We start from the raw sequence: 21,197 nt of genomic DNA on the forward strand, positions 1-21,197 counted from the left end.
TTATGCCTCAATATTTCATAGTATAGTGTAAGACATAAAATTGCAGTTTAATTGTCTAATGTATATCAATGCATTTCTACAGCATGCTATGCACCTCAAGGCCAATTTGTGTGGCATTCGAAAACACATTACATGACAATTTATTTCATATCATTATCAAGTGCTTTTCTTATGCATCATATGTTATTAATGTAGGCCATGCAAGTTTTGAAGAAAAACATATCCATTCATTTCATATGCATCTTACCTTGTTGCATATTGGCAAAAACATGCTCACATAGATGTTTTACATGCATATTATCATATTGTAGTATAGCATAACAAGCTCCCATAAACATTTCTTATGCATCTTATTACAATGCATTATGTTACAAACATGCTCACATAGACATGTCGTATGCATTTTATCATATTGCATTTTGGCATAAACATAAACATTTCATAGGCATAAACATTCCTTCACATAGGCATTTTATGCAATGCATAAGTCATTTCATCACATAATTCATTTTTCCTTTGATGACTAATATATGGATGCAAAACATGTTTCCTATATGCATACCACATATGTACCTATGCATAAACCAAATCCATTTGAGCACATGTGCATTGTACTTATGTACTTAAGTAATAGTTTATGAGTATACATATAGACCAAATTTGTTGAATCCATATGCATACCATGTATGCACTTATGCAATAGATTGAACATGTTTGAAACACATATGCATACCATGTGTGCACTTAGGCATTAGTTCATAAGTATATGCCTAGACCATCTGTTGAACACATATGCATACCACGTATGTACTTAGATATCAGTTTATAAACACATGAATTCACACACATGTATGATAGGCATTTTAAACAAATATTTTCTTTCTAAGAATTTTTCTTTCTTTGTTTTTTTTTTAGTAATACAGATCATAAGCTAACCATTTGGTCTACCCCAGCCAACACAGTCCTAGTCTAGACAGACCAGACTATTGGACTAGGTTCAGACCTAAGTTGAACGGATTCACTTGGTTTGGCCGATTTGAACTTGTTAGTCACAGACTGGCTTGAACTGAGTGAATCGATTCAGGCCGGTCTGGCTGACCTAATCTATCCAGGTCTGAACTGTGTCTTGGTTCAGACCTGTCAGGTCTTGCCTAAAACAGACCCGGTCTGAATCGTGAGCACGGTTCAGGATGATCCGGCCACCAAGAGCTTAGTCTCTTGCCAAAAGCCTAAACATATATATTTTTTATTTTTATTTTTAAACCACATATACATCAACTCCCAAGTCACGAGGAGTTTCGAAAATACTAACTTATGCATGAATCATATTCTTGACAATGATTGAGTTTCGAAAATCACATTTCTTCCAAGTATGAATCTCGAAAAAGAAGAAATATTTAAGAATTAATCACATTCTAATCATGAATGAGATATGAACTCTTAGCTCATTTCATGAATAATTCTTAAAAATATAAAATTATATATGTGGATTACATTCTAACCATGAATGAGTTACGAATTCGCATTTCCTTCTATGAATGCATTTCTCAAATACAAATCTTATATATAAGTCATATTCTAACTATGAATGAGTTATGAAATCATCTTTCTTTCCATAACTAAATCTCAAAAATGCAAGTCTCGTGTATGAACCACATTTTAATTATGATCGAGTTTTGAAAAGTTATCACTCAAGACATAATGCATATCCAATGATTTTTCACCGTAGGTGTATCTCGAAAATGAGAACACACACCACGTATTGTATAAACTCGGTTCTCAACATGATTGACTTTATAAATACACAATGCTTGATGAGACAATTGCATAAGGTGTTTTAAACCATGAATGGCTAGAAGAAAATGATATAAGATAAGAATGATGTAAAAACAAGTCCTTTCGACGGATAAAACAACATGAAATACCTTACATCCATTCTCTATCATGATTCATGGATCGAAATGATAAAGCACCATTAATATTGGTGAACATCTATTTTCGACCATAGAATTTATACTAAAAACATATATATCAAAGAAGAAACTACATAAAATGAATATTTATGGTTTCATCCATAAACAATCTTTTTTCATACCCACATGCATTACAAGAATGCATGTTGTATGGTTTGGAAGAAGGAAGAGCTTTAAATAAAAATCAAAATGCAAAGAATGAAAGATTAACTTATCCTTTTGAAGTTGGAGTGGTGATTTGGATCGTATCTCAAACTTTGCTCTTTAACCATAACTTTTGTAGAGTACAGTTCTTCTAAGGTACCCTACACTACACTTGAGTAGAAAGAAGAGAGAAAACTCAAAAATATTGGGAGAGGAAGAGAGAATAAGAGAGAGCTCTAAAATGCCTTTCTTCTACTTTTTGAGAGGTATTGATAGGCAATTACTCATGTGTAGGTGAGATGTGTGGTTGAGTTTATATGAAGGGAGATGAAGGGTTGAGATGGAGTCTATCCCTCATCTCAAAAGATATTCCCAAGGTTGACAGTTGACTTCTCCTAGTCATGTGAAGACTTTCACATATTTAGTAAGCTACAAAAAGCTATCATTTCTAGTCTTTTTCATTTTTGTCTTTTCAAAGAATTTTAGAGATCCTATATTGGGATCCATGTGGAATCTCATTGGCTTTCACCCTTCACACTCACCAAGGTAGGGACTAAGCCAAAATCATCCCCCCTTGGTTGGGCTCTAGTTGGTTTCATTCCAACTAGTTATAACTTCTAGTTACCTTTTTGATATATTATATTATTTGCAAGTTTTAATTTTTCTTGCTATTACTTTTTAACACTCAAAATTATGAAATTTCCATACTGTGTATTATATTATTTTTAGAAATTCCAAGTTATGAAATTTCTACTTTGGATCTTCTAATTAGATCCAACTCTAATTGGATTTGGATCCGGTCCAAACCCAAGCTAGATCCAAACTCTAAAAAGAATATTAACTTTTTTTTAATATTTTGCTAACTTCTTCTTATCGAAAATTCACAAATTAACAAATAATTTAAATATAATTATCTACTTAATATTAATTAGGCATAGTTTATAATTAACTGATGATTAATTACCAAATAAAGACTAATTAATTATTCTTAATAATTAATGCTTAATATTTAATTCAATAAATGCTAATAAATCTTAATTAGCCAGGATAAATATTAAGTCACCTAATTGATCAATATTTTCATAAATTAAATTTTCCACATATAAATTCTATTTATTTTGATTAAAATTTTAGGAAATTTGTGGATCTTACATGTACAACCAGTCCATGCCTAATATGACATCATATTCCATCATATCGAGCAAGGTCAAGTCAACAATCATACTTTGCCCACCCACCATGACATCTATGTTTGGTATATATGTCACGCATAAAGAATTGTATCCTACAGGGTTGTATACTTCTAGTGCATGGTTCAACGACTCAATATATACACTCAATTGTTTAACAAAATTCACATATATGAATGAATGAGTCACACCACAATCAAATAAAATGAGAGACACTTGATTAGTGATTAGTATTGTACCTTACACCAAATTGCCTCTTTGTGATTGCTCGGTTGAGGTGGCATAGACTCGACTTGCTACCTTCTATGTGGCTTGCTTCTGGTGCTACTACTATGGTTGTTGTTGTTGTTGTTAATGTGGTTTCTCAATTGTCCATTTGTCTGCCTTCTTCTTGAGGCATTTCTTGATGTTGTGACCCATCTTTCTGCAATAAAGGCAGGTGCTGGTCTCTTAATGACATGGTTATCCAGAGTGGTTACAGTGGTACTTCGAGCACTTTGGGTTCGGTCATTGTTGTGGCTGGGCTCCTCCTTGCTACTTTTGTTTCTGCCTCTTAGCAGGGAGAATGAATTTCTTTCCCCCATGGTTCTTCTTGGGCTAACTCCTCTAACCCGTAGTCTACTACACAAATCTGGGCAGGTAGGACTTCTGTGATTCTACCCAGTCATCATCCAATAGTGTGGCTGCCTTGATAACCTTATCGAGCAACTTTGGTCCCCGAGTATAGACATTGGTCCGCAAGGCCAGTTTTAGGTCCTGTGTGAACTTCATCGCCTGCTCTTCCTCCATCGTACAAACATTCAGGCAGTATTGTTCTATGCCTTGAAGCTTGGTAATATACTCGCAGTGTCGCTCCGCTTTGTTACAGGTCTAGAAATTTTTGCATCTTTTGGCTCCTCTCATGCTTTCAAAAGTATGTCGAATAGAAGACTTTAAAAAAAAATTTCCCATGCGACCTGTTCATTCTGGAATTTAACTTGATGCATAGTCTCCCACCAACATTCTGTGTGTTCCTTCAGATGATATGTCCCAAAGTTGACATTACGTTCATCTGGGACATTGAGGACTCGAAAGATCCTTTTGATCTCTCTGATTCACGTCTTTGTCACTTTCGGGTCTGTCTTTTCAGTGAAGGCGAGAGGACCCATGTCCATGAACTTATTGTAGGTGAACCCTCCACCTATATTCGGTTAGTCTTGGGCAACTTGTTGTAAGTTGTCTCCCATAGTCTGCATGGTTGTTTATGACCTTTGTCAGAATGGTCAATGTGTCCATGATATCATTACAATGTCCAACCCATGCCATCTATATAAATGTTAAAAATTCATATGAGTATTTTATCCTATGTTTTATATTCTATGTTGTGATGTACCTAGAGTTCTTGTTTCTAAGTTCTATGATTCATACAAGTGTTTATATGCAATCATATAATGAAGTTAAACTATGATCTAGAGATACTTACAATGTGATGTCGGATGCATGGACAAGCTGTGAACTAACTCTCATCAATCCTAAGCTAGAGCACTCCCAATGAATCATATTTCTAGGTTTCTAACACCAAATTTGTCTTTTCCCAAAGGCATAAAGGTGTCCCAAAGAATTATGCCTAGGCTCTGATACCAAATTTATAAAGACCCAAAAATTTAACCAAAATTTTGACAATTTTTTTAATACACAATTTAATCTGAGACTTCATTTAAAGCATTGCCTTAACTGAATTAAGCTCTAACAGCCTGTGCAAACATCAATGTTTAATAGTCCCTTAGAACAAAATTCATGAAAAAACCATCGAAGACCAATTCAAAAGATATTGTTCTACTGAAATAAGTTCTAGGGAGTCGGCTTACACTCAAGCACTCTTAGCCAAGAGGAGCCCCATAGAACCTAGTTCAAGAAAGGAACTACCTTAGCCAAATAAATTGGCAAAAAATAGTGAAAAAACTTTTTTTTTTAAATCGGTTACATATCTTGGGTGAGTCACATGTACTATAAACATGCATGAGAATGGATCCTAGTGTAAAACTCATAACTTTTGATACTTTATGAGAAATAAAGTAAATTAAGGTTAAAACATTATTTGAAATTAAGTTAAAAATTTAATTATAATTCAAGTACTAATTGATATTTATAATAAATTTCGAGTTGAAAATTTATTCTTAATCAGGGTTTTGATTTTTATCAGATCATAATTTGAGTTTTAAATATTAGACAGGATTCGAACCAAGTGTGTATTTTAAATTTAAAGTTTTATTGAATTTTGATTTCAAATTCTGAAGTTTTATCAATATGAATTCCGATTCGATAATTCAAATTCGGATTGAAATTGAATTTGAATTAGGAGTCTTATTGAATTTTGATTTTAGTTTCTAGAGTTTATCAAAAGTGAATTTCGATTTATGAATTTAGGGCAGATTGGGATTTGAATTTGGATGTAATACCTAACAATTTCAAGGCTTTTTCTAAAATTCTTGGATTTTAATTTCAATTCCCAAGTTCTAGCCAAGAAATCCACTAGAGGGTATGTAGGGTTTAGAAAAACTTAAAAATGATGAAAAAGAACCCCTACACGCCATAGGGTCTCATCAACCCCATTGATTTTCAAAAAAAATAGAAATTATTTCTGAAGAATTTGAATTAACCCTTAAGAATATTAAAAATAAATAATTTACATAAATGGAAGTTCAAAAAAATTTATAGATGAAATCTATTTACACTTAAATCTAATTCAAGTTTATTTAATGTCGTTTCATTTAAATTCACATTTGAATTTGTTAAGATTTGAATTTTATTAAAGATTCAAAGTTAATTTAGGCTTAAATGACATTTAGAATTTAAGGTGAATTTAAAATTTTGAATCACATTTTTGGTAAAATTCAGATTTTTAAATTGAATTAAGAATTCAAAACCAAACAAGAACCCACCCAAGCGTCATATTCATTCTTGTTTTCCTTCTTGTTTTATTTATTGATGTAATTCATTATTGGCATCTTACTATTCTTTAGGACCTACAACATATGACAAGCTAACATAGCTGCATGATATGTTTGAGTGGTGGGTCGGTGGTTAATCAGCTCCTTTTGTTAACAGCTATGTAGTTCCTAGAACGATCCTCCATTGCAAAATTTTAATTCACACAAAGTTGTCGTGGGTGGTCCTGATTTGAACCAACATACATGGGGAAACTATCTCTCTCATTACCATTCACGTTGAGAGAGTTTCCATTATATATATATATGTGTGTGTGTGTGTGTGTGTGTGTGTGTGTGTGTGTGTGTGTGTGTGTGTGTGTGTGTGTGTATGAGGTTGGTGCATGATTTTTGTCTAAATACAAAGCGAAATTCCTATTTGGAAACTTAAAAACCTTATGGATTTCATGAGGATCTCTATCACACGTTTTATGCCTTGTGTCATTGTAAGATTTGGTAAGGCCATTGGGTTCCTGCTCAACTTTTGTTTTCTAGATGCCTTTTCTTTGACCTTGTATTATCTTTCACTAGGTAACTACCTAATCCCTCATTGAAGAGTTCCTTTATTGATTTGGCAATTACCTCACTTGACTAAGCAAACTTAGTGTGATGGTTGGCCTTACCAAGCATAGCTCAACCGTGTGCTAAGCTAAGTATGCTAAGCAAAGCAGCCTCCCTCAAAGCTTAAAAAGAAAAAGCCATTTGTATGATGGTGTGGTTCTGGCCATCACGAGCTTGCTTGGGGCTTGTACACCTAACCTGGCAAGCAAAATTAAATCCAGTTTAGAGCTTGTTATGCTTGACAAGATGATTTCATACGGAGGGTGATCAACTCGATTGAGCTCGTGCATTATGTGTATGCTATAGTTGGTATGATTTTGATCATCTGAACCACTAGGATAAGTAGTTCAAGTATGCTACTCTCACCGAGCAGGACGTTATATGATTCTTTTACTTCTTTATTATTTGGATATTATAAAAAATAATAATTTACCTTACTCAACTCTTGTATAATGGGGCTTGCACATTAAAAAAAAAGGACTACAGTTATTCTACTGGTTCAGTGCTACATACCAAAATCTGTTGGTTTGTAATAAAATATCGATGGTGGTATATGCATGTTTTAAAGAGCTAAATTAAGTTTAATATAAAAGTTGTTCTTTTTTTTCTAATTGGAAAATAATACATGTTTCAAGGTTGGCATCTACCTTGATATTTTTGTGTTGAAAGCCTGGTGTCGTCAATCCTATAGTTGAACCCTTGAACTCTAATGTACGTGGAGCTATGGATGTGGTTTTGAAATCCCTTCTGAATTATAGCAAGTGCAAATAACATAAATAGTAACCTACATTAAATATGTTGCTATGCAAGTAAGAGTATTGACTTTATTGGAACCTTTTTAGTTAGTAGCCAAACAAAGAGGGATGTCCAGCCAACATGGACCCCCTTTTGCTTAGCTACATGTCATATGATGCACATTATGTACATCATATGAATGACTATACTTAGGCCTCAACCTAAACCTAGTTAAGTAGAAAATAAAACCTAACAAAAATATATATGTAACGAAATATAAGAACAAAAAAAAGGAGGAAAAGGAAATTATTAAGGAGGGTTGGCCAGCCCATATAAGGGCTGGAGAAGGGCTCACTTCCCGCTCCCTTATTTGTTGTATTTTTTATATTCTCTCTCTCTCTCATCTCTCTCTATTCTCTTATTTCCCATCTTCTTCTCTTTTCTCCCCATTGTCTTCCCTCCTCCCTCCATTCATTTGAGGAAATCTAAAACTCCATTAGAGGGAGTTTAGCCAGGTATTGCATCCACTTCGAAGGAGGTACTCGGTTTGAGTCCGCTCGGTGCTGGCACAGTTTTCACTCCAATGATTTTCGATGAAAAAGTTTGGTGATCTATACTCCTCTTGCGAAACGGAATTTGTGGTACAATTCCATGGGTTTTTTTATAAGCATAGACCCTAAACAAACCCTCATATACGTGGATTGCTTAGGGTTATCAAACTATGGAAAAAGAGTGGTTTTTTGAGAGAAAACCATCTTGAAAACATGTTTTTTTTCCAAAAACTGGGTTCTTAAAAAGAAATTTGTAAATTTTGAAAATATGCAAGTTATGCCATGATTTTCCTGCAAGTATTGATTTGGATTAGTAGAGTAGGTTGTTGTAAGTACTTTGTAAAAAAAATGGTGAATTTTTATAGTTAAAATGTTGAGATATCGCAATTTTAGTTATATTGGGTTTTTTAGAAAAGAAATTGGTAAATTTATGAAAATTGTGAATTTCGTAGTTAGATCCATGCAATTTTTAATTGTAGTTGGTAGATTATATTTATGTAGATACTTTGTAATTTTTGTAGATTTTTCTGAATTTTATTTGCATATAAATTCTATGATTTATTTCATTAATTATGTATTTTTCTGAATTAATTTCTTAGAAACTAATGCATGTGAGAGACGAGTTGATTTTTCTAGCCAAACGACTGATAAAAAATATGATTTGTCTCATTTAGAGTAGATCAGACTTAGTTGTATAGTTTTATTTTAGTTTTTAATCAAAATTATGCCAAAAAAATATGGGTATACAGATTTAGGTGACCCCGTTTGGGCCCACTCGAATGCATAGACCTAGAATTACAATTTTTTGGCAAGACATCCAACTAGTAAAATGCTCATAACTCTCTTGTCCAGAGGAGTTTTGATGAGCATTTTATTGTGTTGGAAAGCTAACAAAATTTTCTACCTTTTATAAAATTTTGAGCTCTATTTATAGTTTGAGCACGATTTTGTAATAATTGGGATAGAATATGATATGTTTGTAGTAAAACATTTTTAACTCCCTCATACGAAGAAATTTTTACAAACGGTTTGTGGCTACGAAAAGCTGACAAAATTTTGTATATATGATCTGTGAAAATTTTATCTTTGTTCACCGATTATAAACATTTTTGTGAACTCTATAACAGTCGAATAGAGTTTAGAGTTTCACAATTAGGAGTTGGTCTAAGGTTCCTTCGCCACAAAGTCGTCATCGTTCGAGAAGTCATCGGTTTAAATTTCGAATAGGGAGAGAGGGAAAATTTTGCACCTTAGATGGGACAGTTTAAATAAAAAATTAGCGATAGAATTAACAACAAAATTTTTTCATCGCTAATTTATCCCTAATTAGCGATGGATTAGCGAGGGAAAAATTATCTCGCTAATTATGTCCCTAATTAGCGACAAAATAATTCTCTCGCTAATTTCGTTGCTAATTAGCATTTTTCTTGTAGTGTTTGGTGACAGAAAAATTTTGTCGCACATTAGCGACGGAATTACGAGGGAGATATTTCTGTCGCTAATTTTGCAAATATTTTGAATATTAGCGACATATAGTTTTCTCTCGCTAATCCGTCGCACATTTGCAATGGAAAAAAATCATCGCGAATGTCTGTCGTTAATCCATGCTTTTCTTGTAGTGATGGTTTGCAATTGAGAAAATTTTCCCAAGGGCCACTAAAACGTTGATTCAGATACATCCTAAAACTTCTGTAGAAACTGGGGTGGTCACTTACCCCGGTCTTCAAAACTTGCGAGTGACTAGATACCCATGAAAATCTATTACTAACAAAAATATTTTCACATGTCACTCGAGCCATGTACCACCTATCCTCTCTAAGGCAAGCCACAAATATATTATGCCATATTTTTTCATTAGATTTTTCAACATATTCAATATTGCTCTGTATATACAGGCAATTGGCCTATGAAGACAGAAAATCACTTTAAGTTTATGTGTAAGCATGATTCATTTAACAACTTATACATAAAAAAAATTAGTACAATAATATTTTTCAACAATAATCACATGCTACACATTCATCAACATGCTTCATGGCAACAAATGTAATGCCCCAAGATTATATAAGAATTTTTAGATTTTTTTTCTAGCTTTCATTTTTTTCTTTCCTTTCTGTTTTTCTTTCTAGATTGGACCAAGGGTATGGATGCTCCATGTGGTCCCTTCCCAGCCCTAGCTTGGCTGGCTAGAGTCCTTTGACTCCTGGCTCAAGCCAAGTCAAGGCCTACCATTCTTTTGGTAAGTTTTGACAACTATTTTTTTTTTCAAAATTTCTTTTAGAATTTTTTTTCTTAAATTTGACTTAGACTTATTTTATGGAAAGCATGTTCATCAAGGGTGTGTGCCCACCTAGGGGACATCCCACCCCCTACTTCCTAATTAAATAATTTAATTAATTAATAATTAAATTCTAAAAACCCTATATTGTCCCTATGGGGTTTTAAAATTCCAAATTAATTCCCAATGTTTCACTCACAAATAGATGGACAATCAGAAATGATCATCCAAATCTTGGAAGATATGTTGAGGGCATGTACTTTGGATTGGTTTGGTGAATGAGATCGACATATAAAGTTAGCAAAATTTGCCTACAATAACAATTATTATGCCAACATAGAAATGACACCCTTTGAGGCATTATTTGGTAGGCCTTGTCAATCACCAGCATGTTAGAGTGATATTGGAGATAGAGCACTAGAATCACCAATCATCATCATTATTCAGATCAAGTGCAGAAGATCTGACAACATCTACTAATGACACAAAGTAAACAATAGAGTTATACAGACTAAAGACGTTGTAAACTCAAATTTGAAGATGGAGACTATGTATTCATAAAAATATCACCGACCCGAAGCATATTCAGGTTTAGTAAAAAGGGCAAGCTTAGCCTTAGATACATTGGTCTTTTTGAGATACTTTAAAAAGTTGGAGCAGCGACATATTGAGTATCCCTACCATGATAGTTTGCACAAGTAAACAACATATTCCACATATCAATGTTAAGAAAATATATTAACGATCCCTCTCATGTTATACAACATGAGAATGTGGAAGTAGAACTTTACGATAGAAGAGAGACCGATGAAAATAGTGGATCGTAGCAAGAAAGTACTAATGAATAAGATGGTCTCACTAGTCAAAGTACGATGACAACATTATGGCATCAAAGAGTGAATCTATGAACTAAAAATTGAGATGTGGAAAAAATATCCCCATCTATTCAATTTAGTGTATAATTAATTTCGAGGACAAATTTTTTTTTTGAGGATAGGAATCTAATAACTATAATTTTTAAATGTTAAATAAATTCAGGAAATTAAACCATAGGGATCTTGAACCAAATCTGGATGATGATGCATGAATTGTATGTCATATTATCACAAAATCATGCATTTATATGAACATTTATAGCTTAAACACCCTTGTTTATGTTGTTTTAGGTGTGAAGGAGATACAATTCAAATTTTATCAGAATCAGAGTTAAAACAAAGAAATTAGAGCATTTTTTGAGAAATTAGATCTGTACTGATGTGATCTAGATCTAGATCCGATCCAAATCATGCCAGCTGGATATTCAATCTGGTCCACATGTCCTCCAGACCCAAATCCAATATCCACATGTGAATATATTCACAAAAACCCTCTTTAAAATGGCATAGGTGGTTTTTAGCATTTTTTAGAAGTTTTGGGTACTAATTTATAAATATTATAAAATAGGGCCTTGATTTATAATTTTCAAAAAGTTTGTTTATAAAAAAGGGACGTCCAGTCCTGATCTCTTTGTCTTATACCTAGGGTTTCATGCCCCTTTTACCATATCCCCCTATCACCTTTCTTCCTCTCTGCCTTTCCCTTTTTTCTGCTTCTCTTCTTTATGTTATTTTGCTTCTCTGTACCATCCTATTTTCAATTGTTTCTTCTTTCTTTTTCATTGTTTCTTTTTGTATTTATTTCAGGTACATATGACTGAAAGCTTTTGATTCAGATTTGGTGGGAACCACCATCTACCACCATGATCGGTCGACCGAGAACCCTCTTCTTTTGCAACTGACCGATCTCTTTCTTCCAACATCGATCTCCCCCTTTGTTAACTTGGTTTCCAGCCATACTGCAATAAAAATACGTATATGACGTAAGATCTAAAGTGCAAGTCCATTATTTCCTCTTCTTTTTTATTTTTCGGTTTTTATTTTAGATTTTTTAGAAAGAATATAGAGAAAATAAATCTTGGCCATTTTTCTTTTGAGTTTTCATTTGAATTTTTTATATTAGGTGTTATTTGTCATTTAGAATATGTTTTTGAGGTCTGATCATTTTTTTGGGTGTTTTTGTCAAGTCTTGAAATCTATATGTATAGATTCATAGTGTAGTTTATTTATATTTTTTATTTGATTAGATTAGATTTAGAGTAGATTTATATCTGATCTGAGTTTCTTGGTTTTTAAATTTAAGTTTTTCTAAAAGTAAATTAGGCAAAAAAATAGGGCTTTTTGTTTTTTAGTATTTTTCTTCATATTTTTTATATTTTTTTGAAATTGTTAACTGTAGAATAGTTTTTGTTTTTATTTTCGTGAGTTTTAGATAGTTTAGGTTTAGATTTAGTGTAAAATTAATTTAGAATAGGTTCTTTATTTGTGGTATTTATTAGATTAAATTATTTAGATTAAAATGAATTAGCTGATTTGGAGTTTTTGTAGTTTTCTTTTATTCCTTCTAATTTTTGCAATTAGATATGAATATTTCCTGTTTATGTTCAGTATTAGGCTAGTTTATTTATTGTTGAATTCATGTTCTTAATTTTTTTAATTGCTTAAATTAGTCTTGTTTAATTAATAGATTAAATTAGAAAATTTGATAGTTAATTAGATAGAATAAATAGAATAGTTTATTTCAACTAAATAGGATAGTTTATTTTTTGTATTTATCAGTACATAAATTGTCATTTTATTTCTTAAAATTTAATTTTAGTAATTAGTTTAGATAATAGTTGTTTTATTGTAATTATAGATTTTAATTAAATAGAGTAATTTAGCTAAATTAACTCCGCCTGTGTATAAGTTATACACTGCCGGTCCCAAGCCCGAATAAAGGAGGAGGGTTGCGGTAGGCCTGTGACAGCCAACATAAAAACTTAGTCATACCCTATGAAAATGAACCAATATGAGAATTTTGTTGGGGCGTTCCCTACTGAGCGACGCGCTGTACTCTCTAGGCCCGGAGGCAGTGATAAATGGGCAAGGGTTGCTAGGTCGTCGCCCAGAAGCGACGCGTCACACTGGCGCCCGGGTGTGGTGTCAAATAGGCAAGGGTTCCCTCACTTTGTTGGACGGGTGGGGGTAAAGAAGTTAGTCCAAGACCATAAAATTAGGTTAGCCACTTGGAACATAGGGTCTTTAACTGGTAAGTTGGTAGAGTTAGTAGATGTTATGTGTAGGAGAAAGATTGATATTTTATGTCTACAAGAGACCAAATGGGTAGGTGAGAAAGCAAAAGTGATAGAACCTTGGGGATATAAGATTTGGTATACAGGAATAAATAGGAATAGGAATGGAGTAGGGATTGTTATGAGTCGTCAGTTTATAGATAATGTAGTTGAGGTCCGTAGGAAGGGTGATAGAATTTTACTTATTAAATTAGTATTAGGTACGGATATTATTAATATTATTAGTGTTTATGCACCTCAAGTAGGTTTAGATGATTCCATTAAGCATCAATTTTGGGAAGATTTAGATGGAGTAGTACAAGGGATATCTTATGGAGAAAAGCTTTTCATCGGCGGTGACCTTAATGGACATGTAGGCATTAGTAGGGATGAATTTGAGAGTATCCATGGAGGCTATGGTATAGGAGAAAGAAATGAAAGTGGAAAAAGGATTTTAGATTTTTGTTTGTCTTATGATATGATCTTAGCAAACACTTGGTTTAGGAAGAGGGAGTCTCACCTAGTAACATTTAAAAGTGGGGTTAATACGAGTCAGATAGATTTTTTCCTACTTAGAAAGAGAGATAGGGGTTGTTGCATCGATTGTAAGGTTATACCGGGAGAAAGTGTAGCTACACAACATAGAGTCTTAATTTTAGATCTTAGAATTAGACAATGTCGCAAAAGGGATAGACATAGGATAGATCCTAGAATTAAGTGGTGGGCACTGAAAGGAGCTAAACAAGGAATGTTTGTAGAGCAGGTAGTTACGGAAGTTGATTGGTGTCTCGAGGAGGATTCAGAATCAATGTGGAATAAGATAGCGGGTGGCATGAGAAAAGTGGCTAAGGAGGTATTGGGTGAGTCTAAAGGCGGTGCACCACTAGGTAAGGATACATCATGGTGGAACGAGGATGTCAAATTAGCTATTAAGGTTAAAAGAGAGTGTTATAGAAATCTAAGTAAGAGTCGTGATAATGAGAATTTGGAGAAGTATATGATAGCAAAGAAGGAAGCTAAAAAAGTAGTTCGAAACGCGAGGGCTAAGGTATATAAGGAGGTTTATGACAAGTTGGATACCAAAGAAGGCGAGAAGGATATTTATAGGCTTGCAAAGATGAGAGATAGAAAATCGAGGGATTTGGGTATGGTTAGATGTATCAAAGATGAAACGCAAAGGGTTTTAGTCAAAGATTAGGAGATTAAGGAGAGATGGAAAGATTATTTTGATAAGCTATTTAATGATAGTCATGCTCAAGATCTTGGAGACTTCTCTATTCCTTTTCATGAGATAAATCGTGACTTCATGCGCAAGATTCAAAAGAAAGAAATTGCAGAGGCTTTGAAGAAAATGAAATCAAGAAGGGCAGTTGGCCCAGATGGTATACCTATGGAGGCTTGGAAATGCTTGGGAGAGAAAGGTTTAGAATGGTTGACAAATCTTTTTAACTTGATTTGGCGAACAAATAAGATGCCTAATGAGTGGAGGAAGAGTACTTTGGTGCCTTTATATAAGAATAAGGGTGATATACAAGATTGCACAAACTATCATGGTATAAAACTCATGAGTCATACTATGAAACTTTGGGAGAGGGTGATTGAGTCTAGGTTGAGGAAGGTTGTCATGATATCGGAGAATCAATTTGGTTTTATGCTTGGAAGATCAACTATGGAAGCTATATATCTTCTTAGACAACTTATTGAAAGATATAGAGAGAGAAACAAAGATTTGCATATGGTTTTTATTGATTTAGAGAAGGCATACGATAGAGTACCTAGGGACGTTCTCTGGTGGACAATGATGAAGAAAGGTGTTTCTCTCAAGTACATTAGTATAATTAAAGATATGTATGAAGGAGTAGTAACCAATGTCCGCACTTGTGGAGGGGTGACAACCAATTTTCCGATAACAGTTGGGTTACATCAAGGATCTGCTTTAAACCCTTTTCTATTTGCGATAGTGATGGATGAGCTTACGAGATCAATTCAAGAAAATGTACCGTGGTGTATGTTGTTTGCTGATGATATTGTTTTGATTGATGAGTCTAGAGCTGGGGTTAATGCTAAGTTAGAATTATGGAGACAGACATTGGAAGGTAGAGGTTTTAAGTTGAGTAAGAGTAAGACTGAATATATGGAATGTCGGTTTAGTAAGCAACAAAGTAGTGATGGGAGTGTAGTGAAGCTTGGTGAGCAAGAAATACCGGTGAATGATTATTTCAAATATTTGGGATCCATCATTCAAAAGTATGGAGAAATTGATGGAGATGTAAATCATAGGATAAAGGTTGGGTGGATGAAATGGAAAAGTGCAACTGGAGTGCTGTGCGATCGTAGAATGCCATTGCGGTTGAAGGGAAAGTTTTATAGGACGACTATTAGGCCCGCTTTACTATATGGTACGGAATGTTGGGCTGCCAAGAGACATCATATTCAAAAAATGAGTGTAGCTGAGATGCGGATGCTTAGATGAATGTGTGAAAATACAATAAAAGATAAGATTCGGAACGAGGAGATACGTAAGAAGGTAGGTGTTGCACCCATTGAAAATAAGATGCGAGAGAATCGTTTACGGTGGTTTGGACATATTCAGCGAAGGCCTAATGATGCTCCAGTTAGAAGGTTGGAGAAATGGGAAAATATATTAGTTAAAAGAGGTCGGGGTAGGCCTAGGAAGACTTGGATGGAGATGATAGGAAAGGATATGAATGCTTTGAACCTCACCGAGGACATGGCATTGGATAGAAATGATTGGAGGAAAATGATTCATGTGGAAGACCCAAAATGAATTTCTTTTTTTTGGTTCATATCGCTGACCCCAATTGTTTTGGGATGAAGGCGTAGTTGTTGTTGTTGTGTTGTTGTTGTTTGTAGAGTAATTTAGCTAAATTAGATATTAATCATTGTTTTTTTTATTACATTTTTTAATTCACATTAAATCTTGTTTTTCGATAATTATGTTAGTGTTTGTTTTAGTTAATGAGTTTAAATTAGATTAGTTCAATTAAATTTAATTAGACATTAGATTAGAATAAATTATTGCAGCTGAATCATCCTTTTTATCAATTATCATTTTTTTTCTTAACATAGTTTATGTTATTCTTGTCATTGTTGTAGCTTTAATTTTTAATTTAGTTAGTTTAATTTAATAATTCACGTTAGTTCAGTTCTTATTTTGAGTTTGTAGTTTTGTTAGTTTAGATTAAAAAATTAACAATAGCTGATTTATTGCTTTTCTTTGAATTCATTGTTAATTAATTAGATTAGGTAATCTAAGTTAGTTCTTTTATTAGTTTAGATACATTTGTTATTCATTAGTTAGTCTTGTTCTTTCTTTAGTTATTAAATAATCTAAAGTGTTAGTCTTGAATCTGATTCTTGATAATTTGCTAGATCTAAGTTAGTTTTTATTTTGTTATTTGTTAAGTAGTTAATTTGTTAGATTTCGTACAATAGTTATTTGTTATTAGATTAGTTGTAGTTTGTTATTTACTTTTATCATTTAGCTGGTATATATATTAGCTTTCTTCAATTCTTGAAATTCGGTTATTTGATTTCTTGATTTGCTTTAGTTATTAGTTAATGTTCTTAGTTAGTTATTTTTAGCATTAGTTTTTAAATTGTTAGTTACATTTTTCTTTCATTGGATTCATGTTTTTAATAGTTAATCTAGTCAATTTAGTTAATTGCATTGTCCCTCTTTAACGTAGAGCCCTCTTTATTTCGTATTTTTGATAGTTTTCTAAAAACTTTTAACCCTTAACATAGTTTACTTTTAATTTATTATCCCTCTTAATTATACTATCATCTATTATTTAGTTTGAATATATTTGGGTAGTAGTTACCTTAGTTTTTTTTTTATTATTACAAGTCCCTACTGTGCCAGCATAAGGAGGAGGGTGGGCTAAGGTGGATGTAAAAGAATATGGTCATCATATTCCTTGGATTTTGCTAGAAGGCCCGTGCATAGTTAGAATTTTTATTGTTTACGTCCCTTCTATTTTTCAGTTGACTTGTTATTAAGAATAGTGTAACTTTCTCTTCTTAGTTATTAATAAAGTTCAGTTCAGTGAATTATTTTGCCTAAGTTCCATTCCCCGTGGAGACTATCCGACTTGCTACTCTGCAACGAGTGCAAAAAATTGGTTTTAAAATCATTATTTGGTGCACAGTTCTTGGTTTAAAAATATTATTTTCAAAATCGTCACCACTAGACATGATTCGTAATCCAAAAGCTCTATCCAAATAATATTTGAATTTGGATCTCTTACCAGACCTGGATACTGATTCGAACCCATATCCAAAAATAAAATAGATCTTTCAATGAATCTAGATATTATCCAAATGAATATTTAAGCAGATCCGAATATTTATTCAGATCCATATTTTAGGGACATGTTTATAAATATTTAAATTATCTAGGGGCAAAATGATAATTTCATGACCCAAGGGTACATATTGATAAATAACCAAAATATGAAAGGGTAAAATAAGAAATTTTAAGGTAGTTAATTTGAAATATCTAAAACATAAAAGGAAATAAATAAAATTCTCCTAGATAGACTAAAGAGAGGTTGACATCTTGCCTCTCCTTTCCCTTCCCTCCTTCCCTAAGTGACACCCAAAGGGGGGTCGTTCCCCTCCCCTGCATTGCCTATAAAGAGCCCCCTCACCCCTCTCTCTAAACAAGTTGTTCTCTTTCTTTCTCTTCTCTTCTCTCTCTCTTCCTCTCAAGCTTTTATTCTCACTCCTCCCTTTTTGCCAAAATTTGCAAAATTTATGACTTGATATAGGGTAGGTTGTACCAAAATTTGTAGAAAATTTATGATCTAAAACAAAGAAGATTCTCTAGCAAGTTTAACAAAATATGTACAAAAATGATGAATGATATAGGTTTACAATTATGGTATGTGCATTCATGGATAAATGAAAATCTTATGATATATGTGTGTAGTTATGACATATGCATCAATAATGAATAGAGCGCATATATGCAAGAATAACATGCATGAAAGAATAATGTTGAGTTAAATGTGTAAACTTATAGTCCTGACATGTTTGAAAAAGAACATAGTGAATGCATATTGTAATGCTTTGGAGACTTTTCATACTTGCTTCCTACGTTAAAATTTTGTTATTCTTGTTTTAAACTTTATAAGCATGAAAATTGTGATTAATACATGAAACTCATGGATTAATAGTATGAAATTTTATGGGTAACAACTCATGTGCAACTTGAGACCATTTAAAAATGTGACATGTATTTGAGAAAATGTTCTAAAAATTTAATTTTAAATTACACTAAAAAAAGTTACACTCTGAAAGAGGGGGTGACATTGCTCGTCAAATATGAATGAACTAGCTTGTCAAATGTAAACAAGCATCTACACCAACCCCGTGGAATATGTGTTAGCATTGATACATTTTGGTGGTCATCTCTTGGGTCAAATGTGAATATGCCTCTCTTCATGAAAGTTTAGGGGACAATGGACTCTGATACTCGAGGCAGAGTTGGAGCTGCGGCCATATTCTTAGTGGTGCATTACGTTGACTATAAAGAGATTGACTCAAGGATATTTTGGAATGAACTAAACTGCATCGGAGAGGCTGTTGTTATTTTTTATTGTGAAACTTTGATATTTTATTTAATGAAAGGAATGAAATTATTTTTGTCACTTTAAATGAATGAATGGTTTTTAATTTATGGTGTGCCCAAGGTGAGCATTGGTTCAATTAAAAAAAAAGAGACATCGATTGTGTTTTGAAAAGAGATATAAAAAAAATATCTCTAAACTTTCAAGGCCTCACAGAAAATGTGTATGTAAATACATCCAGCATTTTAGAATATCTCACTCCGAATGGGAAAAAAGAGACGCAGGTTTGACTGCTGCTATTTACACTTGTCCAATAACTATAGTCAAGAGCCGTCATGTTTTCTTGTAGTGTATGCATTTGGTTATAAATGTGCAGCAAGGTTTTTTTTATTTTGAGAAAATTCCATTTAAGGGTGGAACTTTTGCCCCAAATTTAAAAAATGGCTTCACACTTCTGAATTTCTTGATGCGAGCCTTTGGTTTGCTAGAAACTGTCAAACAAGAACCTCCCTTTATTACAATCTGTTAACTAAAGTTTAATCTCAAGTCAAATTACAATGATACCTTTGATAATCAAATGTTTAAAATGTTTACCTTTTTTATGAGGATAAATGAGTTTTTTCAATTCTATGAGAAATTCCAAAATAATACACTTATTCTTCCATATGATGGATGTCAACCTCAGGTTTGTATTTGATAGCTTTTAGAAAACCTGTGGCCCATATAAGAAATTTCAGACAAGTGACACTCATTTTTGCAAATCAAGCACAAACGGTTTGCCCCTAAATGAAATTTTCTTTTTTTCTTTTACTTAAAAAAATGGTAAGAAGGTACGCGTATGATATCAGAAACCTATTATATTTAACTAATAGGTGTGTAAAGGTCATAAGACTTAGGGTTGTAAATGTCCAAACTTGCTCATGTGATATTTATGCACTACTTTTTCAAATACATGTGATACCTATGCACTTTTTTCAACAAGCCATAATATTTTATATGTTGCAACCAACCCACGGCATTTTTTTTTGATAGACAATGCTGAGGTTATGCAGACCCCTACCTGTATACTGCAAAATAAGGACAGAAATTACATTTCTACATCAAAATTGGACTGGAGAGGATGCCAATCAGGTGGCTTGTCCTTCCAAAATAAGTCAGCACCTCTAGAGGTAAGGTGAGCTAATTTACAAGCCAATTCATTGCTATATATTTTTTTTAGATTGAATAGTGTGAGATTCCTCTCCAGTCAATGAATAATATTGATTTAAGATATGATTGGTGCACAGAGATTAACTAAACAATTAATGCAGATTGGACTTTTTCTAATTGTGGATTGTTGCTAAATTTGTTTCCAAACTTTGACATACTATTTGTCATATTATTGGAGCTAATCATATATGAAGTCATTAACTACATAAGGAAGGGGATGCCAAAGGTTGGAAGAAGCTAGCTATATGGAAAGGTGCAACCGGATCACCTCTTTTTCAAGGAAAGCTAATTCTTGTTGACTGAATTGATACCGCTTCATACATAAAAAAAAAAAAAGTGAATCACATCTAAGCTGATCCTGGACATGGCGATTGCTTCTTGATGGTAAAGTAAAAACAGACTTTAAGTTAGAACAAGTTGATAGCACTCCCTTCTAACACCCCCATGTCTATCATTATTATTCAGATCACAAGGCATGATGTAAAATATCAACCATCATAGTGACAAATATAAGCTAATCATTTTAGAATCAACCCAAAATATGTGAATGACCCAAAACTTGAACGAAAAATGACCTAGGACAAAAAATGATGCATTTTTTGAAATAACTTCCAATTTTCAAAATCCATCCCATGTTCAAATTTGCAAATTTTTTTATTATAAAAGGATTTTTTTACCTTTCAAACAAGCAATTTTTCATCGTATATGCAAACTTCCTCTTAAATATCCAAATATAAATTTTCTCCTAAATATGCAATTTTTTTAATACATTTGTAAATGTCTTCCCGCTTATGCCCCTTATGCGATTTTATTAAAAGAAGTCTCGTACATTTTGGGGACATTCACAA

This window comes from Nuphar pumila, chromosome 4 (assembly GCF_984573655.1).
Source record: "Nuphar pumila chromosome 4, dmNupPumi1.hap1.1, whole genome shotgun sequence".
NCBI lineage: Eukaryota > Viridiplantae > Streptophyta > Magnoliopsida > Nymphaeales > Nymphaeaceae > Nuphar > Nuphar pumila.